Here is a 20,277-nt window from a genome sequence, read left to right on the forward strand (position 1 = left end):
GTTACATCATGTTAGGGATGTTGTGGGCTCAAGGAGCAGCTGATAAAGTTGGAGGGGCAGCAGGGTCGTCAGGAGCGGATGAGCGTTCGAGCGTGACACTATATAGTGTCATGCAACTTTTAATCAGATTTTTTTTAATTGTTAACTGACTACACCTTTATTACTTGCCTTTCAACTTCAGTTTAATTTTTTTATTTGGACTAAGGCTTTACTAATTAAAAAATATTTATTTCACTATATACATTCATTTAGAATAGGAGGGATTATGATGTGAATGCCAGCTTGGGTAGTTGAATTAGTTTTAAGTGAAATGATGTTTAACTGTCATCAAAATGTCTCACACAATGAACATTCATTAATTTAATATCATTCCAGAGGGATCAGAAACTCATATTATTCTGGTGGTATCTTCGCTTGTGACAAAGAAGTTCAAGATCACGTTTCCACTATTCAGAACCTTAAAACTCAAGTAAGAATATTTTTACATCTGTTCGAAAGCCTAAAAATAGGTTTTCAAATAGAAACCTAAGACCTAATACCAGGTTTTTACCCATACAATATTTGAAGAGTACCTTTATATATTAGCTTGAGACATTATCAATAATGTATATTAATTGGACGGTTCCTAACTATATCATGTTCAAAAAAATCTATAAAATATATGGAATGCATATTGAATGATGAAAAATATTACATAAAAAAATTACATTTATATATGACTAATATATATATATATATATATATATATATATATATATATATATATATATATATATATATATATATATATATATATATATATATATATATATATATATATATATATAAAGGAGTTGGGGTCTTAAAGGGGGTTCTTTTTCTGGGGTCTTTTTAAAGGAGTTGGGGTCTAAGCTAATCGAAACAACTAGAGACCCCAGAGCTGCCAGTTTTCTTTTTCAGCGCCTTAGTGTGGCAATCCAGAGAGGAAATGCTCACTGCATCCATGGTTCCTGCCCGCCATCTGAGGAGCTGGAGGAGCTATTCAACTTGTGACAAGCAGCCTTGTACCCTGTATGTAATCAATATTGTAACTTTTTTTGTGTAATGACATTTTCAAATAAAGTTAGATAAATATTCACACTTAACAAAAGAATAGGGGTGGTAGGAGAAGAAAATATCAAAGTGTTCAGTGAGGATCCACAAGGTCTTCTCTGAGTACTCTTTATTTTCTTCTCCGAGGCTATGGGTCCCTACATTTGCACCAGAGGTGGTACCCAAATTATATATATATATATATATATATATATATATATATATATATATATATATATATATATATATATATATATATATATATATATATATATATATATATATATATATATAATTTTACTTTTGTCCAACAGAGTAGCCATATGTGTGGAGTGTCGACATTGAAAGCTGCCAAAACTAAACCTGTTTCATTTAGAAGTTTGGATGAAACCGGCATAAGCATGGCTTCCTGTCGACATGGAATTATTCTTGCTGCATTAAATATGTATCAGGGAGAGCTCTACAGTTATGCCCACTATTTGCAAATGAACCGTTTACAAAATGTGTCCTTCATATGCCAGGATATCATCTGTAAATACTGGCCATGGGCCTTAAAGATTTCATCAAGTGAACAGAAGTTCTCACTTGGGCAAGGAAAGCCTTTTTTAGGAGTCCTACATGCCAAAGGACATTCTTGGTATTGTCAGGTAAATAATCTAATACTGTAATAATATTTTGACTTCGTTTTACTGTAAGTTGGAAAATATAATTTCTTTTAAACTCTTATATGTAATGATTTATCTATGTTAAATGCAATTTGTTAATACAGTAGGTAGTTTTTAACAAACGTTATGCTAGTATGTCAAAGGTTTTGTATGGAGGGCGGTGGCAAGAAGGAAGTGGCCTGACATCTGGGGAGGAGGCAGAGCAAGTATTTTCCTACCTTTCAAGATATAACAACACTAAAAACATGCTTAAAGCTGGTATGTGTTAATTTTTGTTTAATCTAGTTCTAAATTTTGTACCTTTCTGCAGTCATGCAGTCTCCGTGGTGTAGTGGTAAGACACTCGCCTGGCGTTCCGCGAGCGCTATGTCATGGGTTCGTATCCTGGCCGGGGAGGATTTACTGGGCGCAATTCCTTAACTGTAGCCTCTGTTTAACGCAACAGTAAAATGTGTACTTGGATGAAAAAACGATTCTTCGCGGCAGGGGATCGTATTCCAGGGACCATAGGATTAAGGACTTGCCCGAAACGCTACGCGTACTAGTGGCTGTACAAGAATGTAACAACTCTTGTATATATCTCAAAAAAAAAAAAAAAAAAAAAAAAACTTTCAATCAAATCAGTACAATGGTAATATTTGGTGGTTATATATATCCAGATAATGTTATAAAATAATATAAGAATATAGGAAATTGCAGAAAGGCATTTTGGCTCATATAAAGTAGCATTATACTCATATGCAACCAACATATACATGTATAATCCTTGTTTGAAAAATCAAGTTGTCCCTGTTTTTATGCTTTCTTTCACATCCTGATATTTTTAATCTTATTACTCTACCACTATTTTTGAGCTCTTTGTTTCCTCTGAAATAACAATTAATTCATTCCACTTAAGACAGCATCAATATCATCATCCTTTTACTTTCCAATCAGTATTTTGAGACACACAGTATTAAGATGTCAATGAATAACTAAATTTATTTTGACAGAGCGTACGGAAGAACTGACAGAGGGGGCACTCTTTTGGAATCACAGAAAAATTAATGGAATGCCTCGGGCATTAGTTGCCAGATTCAGAAAGGTATTAACATATGAATTGTTCTATACAATGAAAATATAGAATTATATATAAATATACAATTGTTCTATACAATGAATCAAGTGTATATACATGTTTTTATTTATCTTTAATCTTATTATAAGACACTAATGGTATTTTCTTCTCATAGACAAAGTAAAATTGGATAAAAACCCACTTGTGTATCTGGGAATTTTATGTAAAGAATTACACCAAGTCTTTCACACACTCCTTGGTGCTTTGTCAAGGTCTGACTCTGAAAAACACATACTCAGACCTTGATAAAGCACTAAGGATAGTTCAAAAGACTTTGTTTAACTCTGAACATAAATTTTACAATAAATATGATGGCATTTATTTTTAAATAGGCCACAGAGACAGCTGCAGCAGTTTCAAATGAGATTCACAGGCTTAATGTCCCAGAATCTGTTATTGAGAAATGGAGATCAGAATTACTGATCATTGCAAGATCCTTAAATAACAGATCCTCTGCCAATAACATTGAGCATACTATCGAGGCATATGGAGAGAATATAAGGCATCGCAAAAATCAGATTACCACTTATGCAGATAGACATTAATTGCTTTATTGTTCACTGAAACCTAAACATTAATACAGTACACAGTTGTTAAATTAGTTTTTCTATGTAAAATACTATTGGTGCAAATCAAATACTTGATAACAACCTGAAACTTTACAGTTTTATCTAAAATGAGAGCTGTATTGAGAAACAAAAATGAAGTTGAGAAAAAAAAACTACGAGATCTCATAAAAATCTACAATCAGAACCATCCGGATTTGTCTGAAGCAGATGTTTTAACTGGCATCCTTCCTTGGCACAATTTATTGCTTCATCAAAACACAAGTGGTATTTACACAAGATCTAATGATTCATTAGTTTTCTCAGCATTTTCAAATATTTATATATTATTTGTATTAATTGTACTTTTATATATGGAAAGACTGCAATACCATTAAATTGAGTTTGTTTTCTAAAGGTAAATTTTATAGATACAATTTTTAATGATGTTTAATTCACAAATGATTCCCATTATCATAATTTGTCAATCACATACTGTATTTTCATTTTGCATTATAGTGTCCCTGACTGAAAAAAAAAGTGCAGTGGAAAAGTTTGAGCTCCAGAAGAGATGTAGAGAGGAGGAATCACTAACCATTCAAGAAATGATAACATGGTTACAGTACTACAAAAAGAAAAGGGACAAACTATCCGAGTATATTCAAGAATTTCAATGTGATTCTTTCCCTTCATGTCTCTGCAAAGTAAGAAATTCAAAATACTTTTTGCAATTTAGATCTTCAAAACACTCAACTCACTTAAATGTGTTCAATTAGTCAGAGTAATATTGCCATCACCTTTCACATTTAATCTATGAAACACTTCCATTTTCAAGAGTGGTACTGTGGAGAATATGGCTTTTATTATTATTTGTATCCTTTTGTTTTACTTAATCTATACTTTTATATATTTGCATTATGTACAACTAAATAGGCACAGTATATATATTTGACTCTAAGATGTTTTAAATATTATATTCCAGGATTATAACACGTACACCATTGAAAACCCAATTCTGTCAGAAGAAGAGAAACGTGGATTATTGGCTCTTCTCAATCAGGGTCAAAAGCAATGTGCTGACAAGCTTACTGAAGCCAAACATTAATTTAGTTCCTACCAGCCAAATGAGGTCTATGAGCCTTTCTTGGAGCTCTTAGAAAGTGATGAAGATGAAGACATGTATTTACAAAATGAATAGATACAAATGAACAAATCCACAAGGGCCATGATGAGGGTTCGAACCTATGTCCGAGAGGATCCCACACGAGCCTTAATGGACTGTGTTATGACATGGCAAAAGAATTCCAACCGGGAGTTCAACTGACCTCAATCATAGATTTAAGGCATCACGCTATTGTGATTTTTGTGTTTAACAAATAGATACAAGATAGGCTTTTAAATTTTTAAATTTTTACTTACTTTTGTCCTGTTGCTTGGTTACATGAATTGACCACACAAATTATGTTGCTTAGTTACAGAGATTCTTATAACTACATGAATTTTGTTGTTCATTTATAAGCCCATTATGTGCCTCTAAAAATTTCCACTGCCACTCACAGGATGGGTATGTTGTGCATAATAAATAAACTAAACTAATATTTTATATGCATATACTTTTGTCTTTTAATACAAAAAACTGGATTATATTAAAATATTTTCCTCATGCTGTGTTTTTCTCAACCCTCTGAAACTATCACTGGAAAAAAAAAGTGGTAGCCAAGAGGAGGATTCGAACCCCTCACTTGGTACTCTCAAGCTAGCACTGTAGACCACCATGCAACTACTTTGTGAAAATTAATGCCACCTGGGATACCACTGAATCCTCTGATTAAATCCAATTCTCAATGATACATCACATCAATATGATTTCATAATACAAAGGCATGCATACTCTCAATATAAAATACCTTAAACACTCAAGTGAGTGTTGTGTATTGATGTGTGATTTAAAAGTTGAGTAGGTATGGAGGACAAGTACTGGGCTTTATTGTTTGGGATGGTAAAAAATCAAGTCAAAATGTTTATTCAGGTAAATGTACATACATAGATGAGTTACAAACATAATGTTGGATTTATAGATAGAGCTAGTGCATACAATACCTAAACACATTAATGTGCACAGCGTTTCGGGCAAGGTTTGGGTGTCACATTTCATGATTGCTTGAGAGAGGGGGAAGGAAAGAGAGAGAAATGGGGAGATGGAGGCAACGGGTATTTGAGGCTGAAATACGCAGAGTAGAAAGCTTTCAATAGAAATAGCAGCAGTAAAAATTCGTCCTGAAGTGTCATAAAGGACAGGGGTCGTAAGACGACTTTGAGAAGACTGCCTACAGATATCATAAGGACTTCCAACCATTCGCCGTGCTGGAGGACGAATGAATGTCGTCATTCCTTCATTTTCTAGTGTGTGGATTGGTCAACATAAGGGAGGAATCCTGATTATATGTGGCATATTTAGTCGAGCATACAGACGTATGTAGGTGAAACCTTGCTGAACAATGGTGTGAGTTGAGCGCACTGAGAGTCGGTACAGTATGTCGCAAGTGTGTTCTAGACCACACTTGAAAGTAGATTAGCTAATATTTGCTATTCTGCTGCTTATATGCTCTTGGCAACAAAGTAAGGTGTAGTAGAGGGGATAGTAGTAATAATAAGAACTGCAGAGGGCCTATTGGCCCATACGAGGCAGCTCCTATTATAACCACCGAATGAGAAGGAGATAGTAATAGGAATAAGAAGAGGATAGCAAGGGAGCGTAGGAGCAGACAATGAACAGAAAAAGGGAGAAGTGAGAAAGTTATGTTCTGGTCTTGTGCTTACACTCATGGTGGGTAGAGTAAATAGTTCCGTGATTTGGGTGTTCATGGTAGGTTGTTCTATTCTTATGTGAATTGCTTCAAGAATTTGTAATCTACCCACCATCAGGCTTGTTCGCATTTTATATATATATATATATATATATATATATATATATATATATATATATATATATATATATATATATATATATATATATATATATACATATATATATATATATATATATATATATAATGCGAACAAGCCTGATGGTGGGTAGATTACAAATTCTTGAAGCAATTCACATAAGAATAGAACAACCTACCATGAACCATATATATATATATATATTTATATATATATATATGTATATATATATATATATATATATATATATATATATATATATATATATATATATATATATATATATATATTTATTTAATTTTTTTTTATTCTAGGAAGGGAGTACCACCTCTAGCTGGAAGAAGGGGGACCCATAGCCTCGGAGGAAACCACGCATAACGCATTAGAGGGAATGTTTAGATCCCCTCCAATACAGTTTCTGTGTGCTTTTCTCCTACCACCCTCTTCCTTTTTTATTTTTTGTGCTTTATTATGCATTTGATAGTTACAAGGTATACATGGGTTGATACAAAAATAATAATGCGAAAAGGTGCTTAAAGGTTATGGATCTCTTGAAAAACACAACAATGGGAAACATTGATGAATGTCACAGACGGGTTCGATCATTGTTGCAAGTCAAAAACTTCTTCGAATTCCTCTGAAGTTGGACTAGTGCCCAAGACGCAACAGGCATTTCCCCTCTGAATCGCAACACTGAGGCGCTGGAACAAGAAACTTTTTGCTCTCTGGTCTTTTGTAGCGCTGATCAATTTGTCCCCCAATTCCTTCAGGAACTTCAATGCACATTTTTCCCACGAACCGAGGGTCTCCGAGCCGATCGGAACAAAGCTGTAGCAGTGTGCTAGACCTCTGTATTTAATAATTTTCTGTGATTCCCTGAAAGAAGCAGCACCACCGCTTTCACGTGTGCTGTAGTGGAGGTAGGTACTGGCCAGTGTGGCAGCGCACGTGTAGTCCCATACCACTTGCTTACCATCCTTCCAAGGTAGCAAGGTGACCCCATCAGGGCGCTTCTGAGGGTCGTTAGGTCTGGATAAGTGTGGTTCTCTTTGTGCCGGGCAGCGGGCTGTGGCGAGGCTCCTCTTGATGATGTCGTTGACTTCTTCATGTCTTGCAATTTTACCCTGTGATTTACGACATACCAGACCATGACGACCATATTGGTCTGCCATCGCAGTTCCGCAGATGCACCTGTGTTCGGTGAGGATGGGGGCAGCAAGGCGAAGGGCAACTCCAATGCGGAGAGCGTCATGACTGAGGCGAGTTCCCAGGGCTGCATTGGGCACAGCAAATAAAAAATCCCCGGCGTGGGGTGCTGTTACCGCTAGGAGGCGGGCTTTGTTTTCTGTATCAGCGTTGTCAATCATTGCTGTGACAGTCTTTTCCATTATGGGGCTATCCCAGTGGGCCTGCTTGTGGTCTTTTGGGACTTGTGGGTGTGCAATGGTGTCCCATTGTCTGGCTGCTTCGATGAACGTTTGATCATGAGTTCCCGCTTTCTCTCTCATACGCTCTGGTAGGATCTGCCCTACCAATTCGTTGGCTGCTGTACATGAGGATAAGAATGCTGGAAGTGCTACCTCAGTTGCCTTTCGTATGCCTATCCCTCCAAATCTCACTGGTAGTGTTGCTTGGTCCCATTGACTGTCATCTAAATCTAGGTTGAGCGCCTTCCTGAATATTGACCTGAGGAGCTCATCATATTGATGTAGAAGTGGGTTGCCAAAAGTTGGTGCACACCTTAAGAAGTATGTTAGCCTGGGCAAGGTAAGGCACTTTGTGAGAAGGTAGAGGGCATCGTGGAGTCCAAGTCCCTAATTCTCTCTTCCATCCTCTTTAGGTCTCTAAACTTTTCGTCAAGGACTGCAGCAATGGCATTGTTGCCCAGAGGTGCTCCGAGTAGTGTGCTGTCGGTAGGTTTAACGACTGAGGCTTCTGGTAAAACTGATTTCACTGCTCTAATGATTACTTCACTGGATGCAATAATTTCGCACTTGGAGGGGTTAAGAACGAGACCCATGGACTCCCCCCGTGTCTTCACCAACTGTAGGTCTTCTAGCAGGGAATCTTGTGTGCCTGCCAGAATGCCATCATCCAGGAACCAGATGTTGAGCTCACTGGACAGTCTGGTTGTAATTTCTCGAACCGCTATGCAAAAGAGGAACGGTGCAAGTGGGTCACCCTGTTGAATTCCCTCTGCTGAGGTGACTTCATGTTTGCCAAACAGGAGGGTTGAGTCTTTGCTGTAGCCTGCTGACACAAACGGGAGAATGCTTGGGCAATGTTCCTGGACTGCAGTGAGGATTGCTTCCCTTTTGACCGAGTTGAAAGCGTTTTTAAAATCTAATTTTACTACTGCCTGGTCTTCAGTAAGAGAGCTAATGTAGGCTCGTGCAGCATGAGCCGCTGCTTCACAGCCTTGGGGGACTCCAAACCCCAGCTGGTTGGGTTGCAGCATGGTGGCTGCTTCCATTCGGATACTTCTGACAGCAGCCCTTGCAACTAGGCGGCGAAGGGTATTACCAACGGCAATGGGTCTGATCCCTCCCCCCTTCGTTTTCAGGGCACATAGGGATGCACCAAAGAAGAATGGTTTGATTTCATCAGGGATTAACCCGGCGAGGCAGTTGTTGACAAACGTTGTGATTTCTGTCAGGCGCGCTTCTGCAGCTGGGCCAAGAACAGGGTTCACCATTTCCTTCACATGTTGAGGTCTTACCCCTGTGTAGCCTCCTGAGGAGCCCGGGGGAAATCAAACGATAGCTTTATAAACCTCTGACTCCCGGAGGACGAGAGGTTCCTGGTTAGGGGCGAGCCTGACCAGTGGGGGAGGTCCACCTACGGCCCTGAGGGGGTGTTTTTCTCTCAGTGCTTGGGCTGTGGTTTCATCCCTGGGCAAAATTTTGTCCTCACTTGTGATCAACCTGAGTGCCCCGACTGTATTGCCCTCTTCAATTTTCTTGCTGACTTGGGTACCTAATTTTCTGTTGTCGCTGATTGTCGTACTTGGTCTGCCTCGGCGGTGTTTGGTGTGTTTGGGGAGGCGGACTAGGTTGTCAGCCATAGGGAAATCCCTAATTGCTTTATTGACGGATGAGGCCAGTGTGTTGCCTCCTCTGTTTGGTACACCTTAAGCATGCATTGCCAAAAAGTAACAGATTGTGCCATATATATATATATATATATATATATATATATATATATATATATATATATATATATATATATATATATATATATATATATATATATATATATGTCGTACCTAGTAGCCAGAACGCACTTCTCAGCCTACTACGCAAGGCCCAATTTGCCTAATAAGCCAAGTTTTCCTGAATTAATATATTTTCTATAATTTTTTTCTTATGAAATGATAAAGCTACCCATTTCATTATGTATGAGGTCAATTTATTTTTATTGGAGTTAAAATTAACGTAGATATATGACCGAACCTAACCAACCCTACCTTGGGTTGGTTAGGCTATATATATATATATATATATATATATATATATATATATATATATATATATATATATATATATATATATATATATATATATATATATATATATATATATATATATATATATATATATATATATGGCACAACTCTCCAAAACACGAGAGTTAAGTATACAACTTTAGAACACTTTCCCACCAGGAGACTCGAACCCTAGCCAGCACAGAAGCCTTCCAGCAACTGGCATAACAGGTACGCCTTAACCCTCTGCACCACCGCTCAGACCCTTAAAAGAGATGGTAATTTCGGAGTATTTAAATCCCCCAAAGATCAACACCTCCCAAGAGCACCAGAGCAAGTGAGGGGTCATTTAGACGTTAATTTCATCAAGTCCCTGTTAATATGGGAAGACACAGTGTCTCTGCTTAAGGCACAACTCTCCTAAACACGAGAGTTAAGTATACAACTTTAGAACACTTTCCCACCAGGAGACTCGAACCCTAGCCAGCACAGAAGCCTTCCAGCAACTGGCATAACAGGTACGCCTTAACCCTCTGCACCACCGCTCAGACCCTTAAAAGAGATGGTAATTTCGGAGTATTTAAATCCCCCAAAGATCAACACCTCCCAAGAGCACCAGAGCAAGTGAGGGGTCATTTAGACGTTAATTTCATCAAGTCCCTGTTAATATGGGAAGACACAGTGTCTCTGCTTAAGGCACAACTCTCCTAAACACGAGAGTTAAGTATACAACTTTAGAACACTTTCCCACCAGGAGACTCGAACCCTAGCCAGCACAGAAGCCTTCCAGCAACTGGCATAACAGGTACGCCTTAACCCTCTGCACCACCGCTCAGACCCTTAAAAGAGATGGTAATTTCGGAGTATTTAAATCCCCCAAAGATCAACACCTCCCAAGAGCACCAGAGCAAGTGAGGGGTCATTTAGACGTTAATTTCATCAAGTCCCTGTTAATATGGGAAGACACAGTGTCTCTGCTTAAGGCACAACTCTCCTAAACACGAGAGTTAAGTATACAACTTTAGAACACTTTCCCACCAGGAGACTCGAACCCTAGCCAGCACAGAAGCCTTCCAGCAACTGGCATAACAGGTACGCCTTAACCCTCTGCACCACCGCTCAGACCCTTAAAAGAGATGGTAATTTCGGAGTATTTAAATCCCCCAAAGATCAACACCTCCCAAGAGCACCAGAGCAAGTGAGGGGTCATTTAGACGTTAATTTCATCAAGTCCCTGTTAATATGGGAAGACACAGTGTCTCTGCTTAAGGCACAACTCTCCTAAACACGAGAGTTAAGTATACAACTTTAGAACACTTTCCCACCAGGAGACTCGAACCCTAGCCAGCACAGAAGCCTTCCAGCAACTGGCATAACAGGTACGCCTTAACCCTCTGCACCACCGCTCAGACCCTTAAAAGAGATGGTAATTTCGGAGTATTTAAATCCCCCAAAGATCAAGTTGTATACTTAACTCTCGTGTTTAGGAGAGTTGTGCCTTAAGCAGAGACACTGTGTCTTCCCATATTAACAGGGACTTGATGAAATTAACGTCTAAATGACCCCTCACTTGCTCTGGTGCTCTTGAGAGGTGTTGATCTTTGGGGGATTTAAATACTCCGAAATTACCATCTCTTTTAAGGGTCTGAGCGGTGGTGCAGAGGGTTAAGGCGTACCTGTTATGCCAGTTGCTGGAAGGCTTCTGTGCTGGCTAGGGTTCGAGTCTCCTGGTGGGAAAGTGTTCTAAAGTTGTATACTTAACTCTCGTGTTTAGGAGAGTTGTGCCTTAAGCAGAGACACTGTGTCTTCCCATATTAACAGGGACTTGATGAAATTAACGTCTAAATGACCCCTCACTTGCTCTGGTGCTCTTGGGAGGTGTTGATCTTTGGGGGATTTAAATACTCCGAAATTACCATCTCTTTTAAGGGTCTGAGCGGTGGTGCAGAGGGTTAAGGCGTACCTGTTATGCCAGTTGCTGGAAGGCTTCTGTGCTGGCTAGGGTTCGAGTCTCCTGGTGGGAAAGTGTTCTAAAGTTGTATATATATATATATATATATATATATATATATATATGTATATATATATATGTCGTAACTAGTAGCCAGAACGCACTTCTCAGCCTACTATGCAAGGCCCAATTTGCCTAATAAGCCAAGTTTTTATGAATTAATGTTTTTTCGACTACCTAACCTACCTAACCTAACCTAACCAACCTTTTTCGGCCACCTAACTCAACCTAACCTATAAAGTTAGGTTAGGTTAGGTTGGTTAGGTTCGGTCATATATCTACGTTAATTTTAACTCCAATAAAAAAAAAATTGACCTTATACATAATGAAATGAGTAGCTTTATCATTTCATAAGAAAAAATATAGAGAAAATATATTAATTCAGGAAAACTTGGCTTATTAGGTAAATCGGGCCTTGCATAGTAGGCTGAGAAGTGCGTTCTGGCTACTAGGTACGACATATATATATATATATATATATATATATATATATATATATATATATATATATATATATATATATATATATATATATATATATATATATATAAATATATATATATATATATATATATATATATATATATATATATATATATATATATATATATATATATATATATATGTCGTACCTAGTAGCCAGAACTCACTTTTTGGCCTACTATTCAAGGCCCGATTTGCCTAATAAGCCAAGTTTTCATGAATTAATTGTTTTTTGACTACCTAACCTACCTAACCTAACCTAACCTAACTTTTTCGGCTACCTAACCAAACCTAACCTATAAAGATAGGTTAGGTTAGGTTAGGTAGGGTTGGTTAGGTTCGGTCATATATCTACGTTAATTTTAACTCCAATAAAAGAAAATTGACCTCATACATAATGAAATGGGTAGCTTTATCATTTCATAAAAAAAAAATTAGAAAAAATATATTAATTCAGGAAAACTTGGCTTATTAGGCAAATCGGGCCTTGAATAGTAGGCCAAAAAGTGAGTTCTGGCTACTAGGTACGACATATATATATATATATATATATATATATATATATGTCGTACCTAGTAGCCAGAACGCACTTCTCAGCCTACTATGCAAGGCCCAATTTGCCTAATAAGCCAAGTTTTCATGAATTATTTGTTTTTCGGCTAACTAACCTACCTAACCTAACCTATTCTAACTTTTTCTGCTACCTAACCTAACCTAACTTATAAAGATAGGTTAGGTTAGGTTAGGTAGGGTTGGTTAGGTTCGGTCATATATCTACGTTAATTTTAACTCCAATAAAAAATAATTGACCTCATACGTAATGAAATGGGTAGCTTTATCATTTCATAAGAAAAAAAATAGAGAAAATATATTAATTCAGAAAAACTTGGCTTATTAGGCAAATCGGGCCTTGCATAGTAGGCTGAGAAGTGCATTCTGGCTACTAGGTACGACATATATATATATATATATATATATATATATATATATATATATATATATATATATATATGTCGTGCCTAGTAGCCAGAACTCACTTCTCAGCATACTATGCAAGGCCCGATTTGCCTAATAAGCCAAGTTTTCATGAATTAATGTTTTTTCGTCTACCTAACCTACCTAACCTAACCTAACCTAGCTTTTTTTGGCTACCTAACCTCACCTTACCTATATATATAGGTTAGGTTAGGTTAGGTAGGGTTGGTTAGGTTCGGTCATATATCTACGTTAATTTTAACTCCAATAAAAAAAAGTTGACCTCATACATAGTGAAAAGGGTAGCTTTATCATTTCATAAGAAAAAAAATTATAGTAAATATATTAATTCAGGAAAACTTGGCTTATTAGGCAAATCGGGCCTTGAATAGTAGGCTGAGAAGTGAGTTCTGGCTACTAGGTACGACATATATATATATATATATATATATATATATATATATATATATATATATATATATATATATATATGTCGTACCTAGTAGCCAGAACGCACTTCTCAGCCTACTATACAAGGCCCGATTTGCCTAATAAGCCAAGTTTTCATGAATTATTTGTTTTTCGACTACCTAACCTACCAAACCTAACTTTTTCGGCTACCTAACTTAACCTAACCTATAAAGATAGGTTAGATTAGGTTAGGTAGGGTTGGTTAGGTTCGGTCATATATCTACGTTAATTTTAACTCCAATAAAAAAAAATTGACCTCATATAGAATGAAATGGGTAGCTTTATCATTTCATAAGAAAAAAATTAGAGAAAATATATTACATCAGGAAAACTTGGCTTATTAGGCAAATCGGGCCATGCATAGTAGGCTGAGAAGTGCGTTCTGGCTACTAGGTACGACATATATATATATATATATATATATATATATATATATATATATATATATATATATATATATATATATATATATATATATATATATATATATATATATACATATATGCGATTCAGAGGGGATTCAGAGGGGATTATGCGATTCATATGCGATATATGCGATTATATTATATGCGATTCAGAGGGGAAATGCCTGTTGCGTCTTGGGCACTAGTCCAACTTCAGAGGAATTCGAAGAAGTGTTTGACTTGCAACAATGATCGAACCCGTCTGTGACATTCATCAATGTTTCCCATTGTTGTGTTCTTCAAGAGATCCATAACCTTTAAGCACCTTTTTGCATTATTATTTTTGTATCAACCCATGTATATCTTGTAACCATCAAATGCATAATAAAGCACAAAAAATATTCAAGGAAGGGGGTGGTAGGAGAAAAGCACACAGAAACTGTATTGGAGGGGAGCTAAACATTCCCTCTAATGCGTTATGCGTGGTTTCCTCCGAGGCTATGGGTCCCCCTTCTTCCAGCTAGAGATGGTACTCTTTATTATTTAAAAAAAAAAAAAAAAAAAAAAAAAAAAAATATATATATATATATATATATATATATATATATATATATATATATATATATATATATATATATATATATATGTCGTACCTAGTAGCCAGAACGCACTTCTCAGCCTAATATGCAAGGCCCGATTTGTCTAATAGGCCAAGTTTTCCTGAATTAATATATTTTCTCTAATTTTTTTCTTATGAAATGATAAAGCTACCCATTTCATTACGTATGAGGTCAAATTTTTTTTATTGGAGTTAAAATTAACGTAGATATATGATCGAACCTAACCAACCCTACCTAACCTAACCTAACCTATCTTTATAGGTTAGGTTGGGTTAGGTAGCCGAAAAAGTTAGGTTAGGTTAGGTTAGGTAGGTTAGGTAGTCGAAAAACAACTAATTCATGAAACCTTGGATTATTAGGCAAATCGGGCCTTGCATAGTAGGCTGAGAAGTGCGTTCTGGCTACTAGGTACGACATATATATATATATATATATGTACGACATATATATATATATATATATATATGTCGTACCTAGTAGCCAGAACGCACTTCTCAGGCTACTATGCAAGGCCCGATTTGCCTAATGAGCCAAGTTTTCCTGAATTAATATATTTTCTCTAATTTTTTTCTTATGAAATGATAAAGCTACCCATTTCATTATGTATGAGGTAAATTTTTTTTATTTAAGTTAAAATTAACGTAGATATATGACCGAACCTAACCAACCCTACCTAACCTAACCTAACCTATCTTTATAGGTTAGGTTAGGTTAGGTAGCCGAAAAAGTTAGGTTAGGTTAGGTTAGGTAGGTTAGGTAGACGAAAAACAATTAATTCATGAAAACTTGGCTTATTAGGCAAATCGGGCCTTGCATAGCAGGCTGAGAAGTGCGTTCTGGCTACTAGGTACGACATATATATATATATATATATATATATATATATATATATATATATATATATATATATATATATATATATATATATATATATATATATATATATATATATATATATATATATATATATATATTATTAAATATGACCGAAAAAGTAAGATTAATAATTCTAACACGAATTTTCTCAATCTTTCGTTCATTACGCTTCACTGTTGGAGGTAAATCAAAAATCAATTCTCCAAAATTCATTTTTATTTTGGAGAATTTTGGAGAATTGATTTTTGATTTACCTCCAACAGTGAAGCGTAATGTACGAAAGATTGAGAAAATTCGTGTTAGAATTATTAATCTTACTTTTTCGGTCATATTTAATAATATATGTCTACAGGAAAGACTGCTACCAAAATATACTAATATATATATATATATATATATATATATATATATATATATATATATATATATATATATATATATATATATATATATATATATATATATATATATATGCGAACAAGCCTGAATATATATATATATATATATATATATATATATATATATATATATATATATATATATATATATATATATATATATATATATATATATATATACAGAGGACTTGTTATAACCACGTACAAGCAACATACAGCTCTCATCTAGAAGCTGTCGCACCAATAGTTTCTCTAAACTAACAACATCAAATCTATCTTTTAACAGCTCTCTGAACGAGGACAAGTCGCTCCTGTTTTACAAATGTAATGAAAGAGCTCCAGTGAAGAGTCGACGTGGACTTGGTCACGTGTTTGTGAGTCGAGGCATTCAAGTGAATGAATGAATGTGTGAGTAGTGATGTGTACGTCAGCCATCGACTCACATTAGCCAACGGCTGATAGGCCTACTGGTTACTTGGATGAGTGGATGAATGGATAGATAAATAGATGGACATATGTAAAACAGACGAACCGGGACAATGCCAGGTAGCCACATGTTGTATAGGTGTATGAGAATGTAGCATAGTGTGTGAGTTTGGTAGAGAGGATATTAGTATAGTATAATAACTGAGTAGTTTAGAGAAATGGTTAGAGACATATATGGGCAGAGTACAGTATGAACAAATCCACAAGGGCCGTGACGAGGATTCGAACCTGCGTCCGAGAGCATGTCGAAGCTCAGTCGATTAAAGCAGCGTTTGGGATGCTCTCGGACGCAGGTTCGAATCCTCGTCACGGCCATTGTGGATTTGTTCATTTGATGCATCACGCAATTGTGATTTCTGTGTGTACAGAGTACAGTATGCTTGCCTATAAGTGGCTACATGTGAGGGATATCTATAACTCTGAACTTTGGAGGCGAGTTTAGTGCTCAGAGTTGTTTAATATCTGGAGCACTAATTACTGGACCTCGCTCTTTGACATTCTATATTCTTTGGCGCATTATTTCTTAAATTAAATTTGTGAATTGAAGTGACTTCAGCCACAACTTCTTTCAATGCATTCAATTTGCCGATCACATGTCCCGGACAGGAGAATTTTTGTTTTTATTTCTGTGACTGAATTGTGTTTCCAGCTTCCATGAACGGTCCCTTCTCAATCATCCTCTCAATTAAGTCCCGAACACAGCTCAGGACTAAAGTATACCTCTCAGTTTATACAGTTTATATTCACTGAAAAGCAGGGTAAACCTCTCAGTGTATATATATATATATATATATATATATATATATATATATATATATATATATATATATATATAATAGAAGGGAGTACCACCTCTAGCTGGAAGAAGGGGGACCCATAGCCTCGGAGGAAACCACGCATAACGCATTAGAGGGAATGTTTAGATCCCCTCCAATACAGTTTCTGTGTGCTTTTCTCCTACCACCCCCTTCCTTGAATATTTTTGTGCTTTATTATGCATTTGATGGTTACAAGATATACATGGGTTGATACAAAAATAATAATGCAAAAAGGTGCTTAAAGGTTATGGATCTCTTGAAGAACACAACAATGGGAAACATTGATGAATGTCACAGACGGGTTCGATCATTGTTGCAAGTCAAACACTTCTTCGAATTCCTCTGAAGTTGGACTAGTGCCCAAGACGCAACAGGCATTTCCTCTCTGAATCGCAACACTGAGGCGCTGGAACAAGAAACTTTTTGCTCTCTGGTCTTTTGTAGCGCTGATCAATTTGTCCCCCAATTCCTTCAGGAACTTCAATGCACATTTTCCCCACGAACCGAGGGTCTCCGAGCCGTTCGGAACAAAGCTGTAGCAGTGTGCTAGACCTCTGTATTTAATAATTTTCTGCGATTCCCTGAAAGAAGCAGCACCACCGCTTTCACGTGTGCTGTAGTGGAGGTAGGTACTGGCCAGTGTGGCAGCGCACGTGTAGTCCCATACCACTTGCTTACCATCCTTCCAAGGTAGCAAGGTGACCCCATCAGGGCGCTTCTGAGGGTCGTTAGGTCTGGATAAGTGTGGTTCTCTTTGTGCCGGGCAGCGGGCTGTGGCGAGGCTCCTCTTGATGATGTCGTTGACTTCTTCATGTCTTGCAATTTTACCCTGTGATTTACGACATACCAGACCTATATATATATATATATATATATACATATATATATATATATATATATATATATATATATATATACACATATACTATATATATATATATATATATATATATATATATATATATATATATATATATATATATATATATTTATATATAGTATATATATATATATATATATATATATATATATATATACATATATATATATATATATATATATATATATATATATATATATATATATATCCCTTCTCTTCTTGTTTTTGGTAGCTTTCCTAAGAGCATATTAATATATGGGCAGATGTGATAGTATAGTGCAAGGCATATATGGGTAGATGAGTGAAGGGCTTGTTACCTACTCTGCTCTTGCCACCGGCCCCTGCCTAACACAGTTATCCTTACCCTGGCCACCGGCCCCTGCCTAACACAGTTATCCTTACCCTGGCCACCGTCCCCTGCCTAACACAGTTATCCTTACCCTGGCCACCGGCCCCTGCCTAACACAGTTATCCTTACCCTGGCCACCGTCCCCTGCCTAACACAGTTACCCTTACCCTGGCCACCGGCCCCTGCCTAACACAGTTACCCTTACCCTGGCCACCGGCCCCTGCCTAACACAGTTACCCTTACCCTGGCCACCGGCCCCTGCCTAACACAGTTATCCTTACCCTGGCCACCGGCCCCTGCCTAACACAGTTATCCTTACCCTGGCCACCGTCCCCTGCCTAACACAGTTACCCTGGCCACCGGCCCCTGCCTAACACAGTTATCCTTACCCTGGCCACCGGCCCCTGCCTAACACAGTTATCCTTACCCTGGCCACCGTCCCCTGCCTAACACAGTTACCCTTACCCTGGCCACCGGCCCCTGCCTAACACAGTTACCCTTACCCTGGCCACCGTCCCCTGCCTAACACAGTTATCCTTACCCTGGCCACCGGCCCCTGCCTAACACAGTTACCCTTACCCTAGCCACCGGCCCCTGCCTAACACAGTTATCCTTACCCTGGCCACCGGCCCCTGCCTAACACAGTTATCCTTACCCTGGCCACCGTCCCCTGCCTAACACAGTTATCCTTACCCTGGCCACCGTCCCCTGCCTAACACAGTTATCCTTACCCTGGCCACCGGCCCCTGCCTAACACAGTTATCCTTACCCTGGCCACCGTCCCCTGCCTAACACAGTTATCCTTACCCTGGCCACCGTCCCCTGCCTAACACAGTTATCCTTACCCTGGCCACCGGCCTCTGCCTAACACAGTTACCCTGGCCACCGTCCCCTGCCTAACACAGTTATCCTTACCCTGGCCACCGGCCCCTGCCTAACACAGTTACCCTGGCCACCGTCCCCTGCCTAACACAGTTACCCTTACCCTGGCCACCGTCCCCTGCCTAACACAGTTACCCTGGCCACCGGCCCCTGCCTAACACAGTTATCCTTACCCTGGCCACCGGCCCCTGCCTAACACAGTTATCCTTACCCTGGCCACCGGCCCCTCCCTAATACAGTTATCCTTACCCTGGCCACCGGCCCCTGCCTAACACAGTTACCCTGGCCACCGTCCCCTGCCTAACACAGTTATCCTTACCCTGGCCACCGTCCCCTGCCTAACACAGTTATTCTTACCCTGGCCACCGGCCCCTGCCTAACACAGTTATCCTTACCCTGGCCACCGGCCCCTGCCTAACACAGTTATCCTTACCCTGGCCACCGTCCCCTGCCTAACACAGTTATCCTTACCCTGGCCACCGTCCCCTGCCTAACATAGTTATCCTTACCCTGGCCACCGGCCCCTGCCTAACACAGTTATCCTTACCCTGGCCACCGTCCCCTGCCTAACACAGTTATCCTTACCCTAGCCACCGGCCCCTGCCTAACACAGTTATCCTTACCCTGGCCACCGGCCCCTGCCTAACACAGTTATCCTTACCCTGGCCACCGGCCCCTGCCTAACACAGTTACCCTGGCCACCGTCCCCTGCCTAACACAGTTATCCTTACCCTGGCCACCGGCCCCTGCCTAACACAGTTATCCTTACCCTGGCCACCGTCCCCTGCCTAACACA

General features: G+C 38.3%; 2 long non-coding RNA genes across 3 annotated transcripts; both read left to right on the forward strand.

Annotated features, from left to right (window-relative positions):
- The first annotated feature begins 381 nt into the window (after nt 1-381).
- On the forward strand, nt 382-2,014 carry LOC123750676 (uncharacterized). Of its 2 annotated transcripts, none has more exons than XR_006772031.2 (3): nt 382-469; nt 1,386-1,718; nt 1,880-2,013. It is a non-coding gene; the product is annotated as an uncharacterized lncRNA (long non-coding RNA). The 2 variants fall into 2 exon arrangements; XR_006772032.2 differs by having other exon boundaries at nt 408-542; nt 1,880-2,014.
- A 454-nt stretch (nt 2,015-2,468) lies between these two features.
- Nucleotides 2,469-3,347, forward strand: LOC138369306 (uncharacterized). Its single transcript, XR_011229808.1, has 2 exons — nt 2,469-2,820; nt 3,186-3,347. It is a non-coding gene; the product is annotated as an uncharacterized lncRNA (long non-coding RNA).
- Nucleotides 3,348-20,277: the final 16,930 nt, after the last annotated feature.

The sequence above is a fragment of the Procambarus clarkii genome, chromosome 27 (assembly GCF_040958095.1).
Source record: "Procambarus clarkii isolate CNS0578487 chromosome 27, FALCON_Pclarkii_2.0, whole genome shotgun sequence".
NCBI classification, from domain to species: domain Eukaryota; kingdom Metazoa; phylum Arthropoda; class Malacostraca; order Decapoda; family Cambaridae; genus Procambarus; species Procambarus clarkii.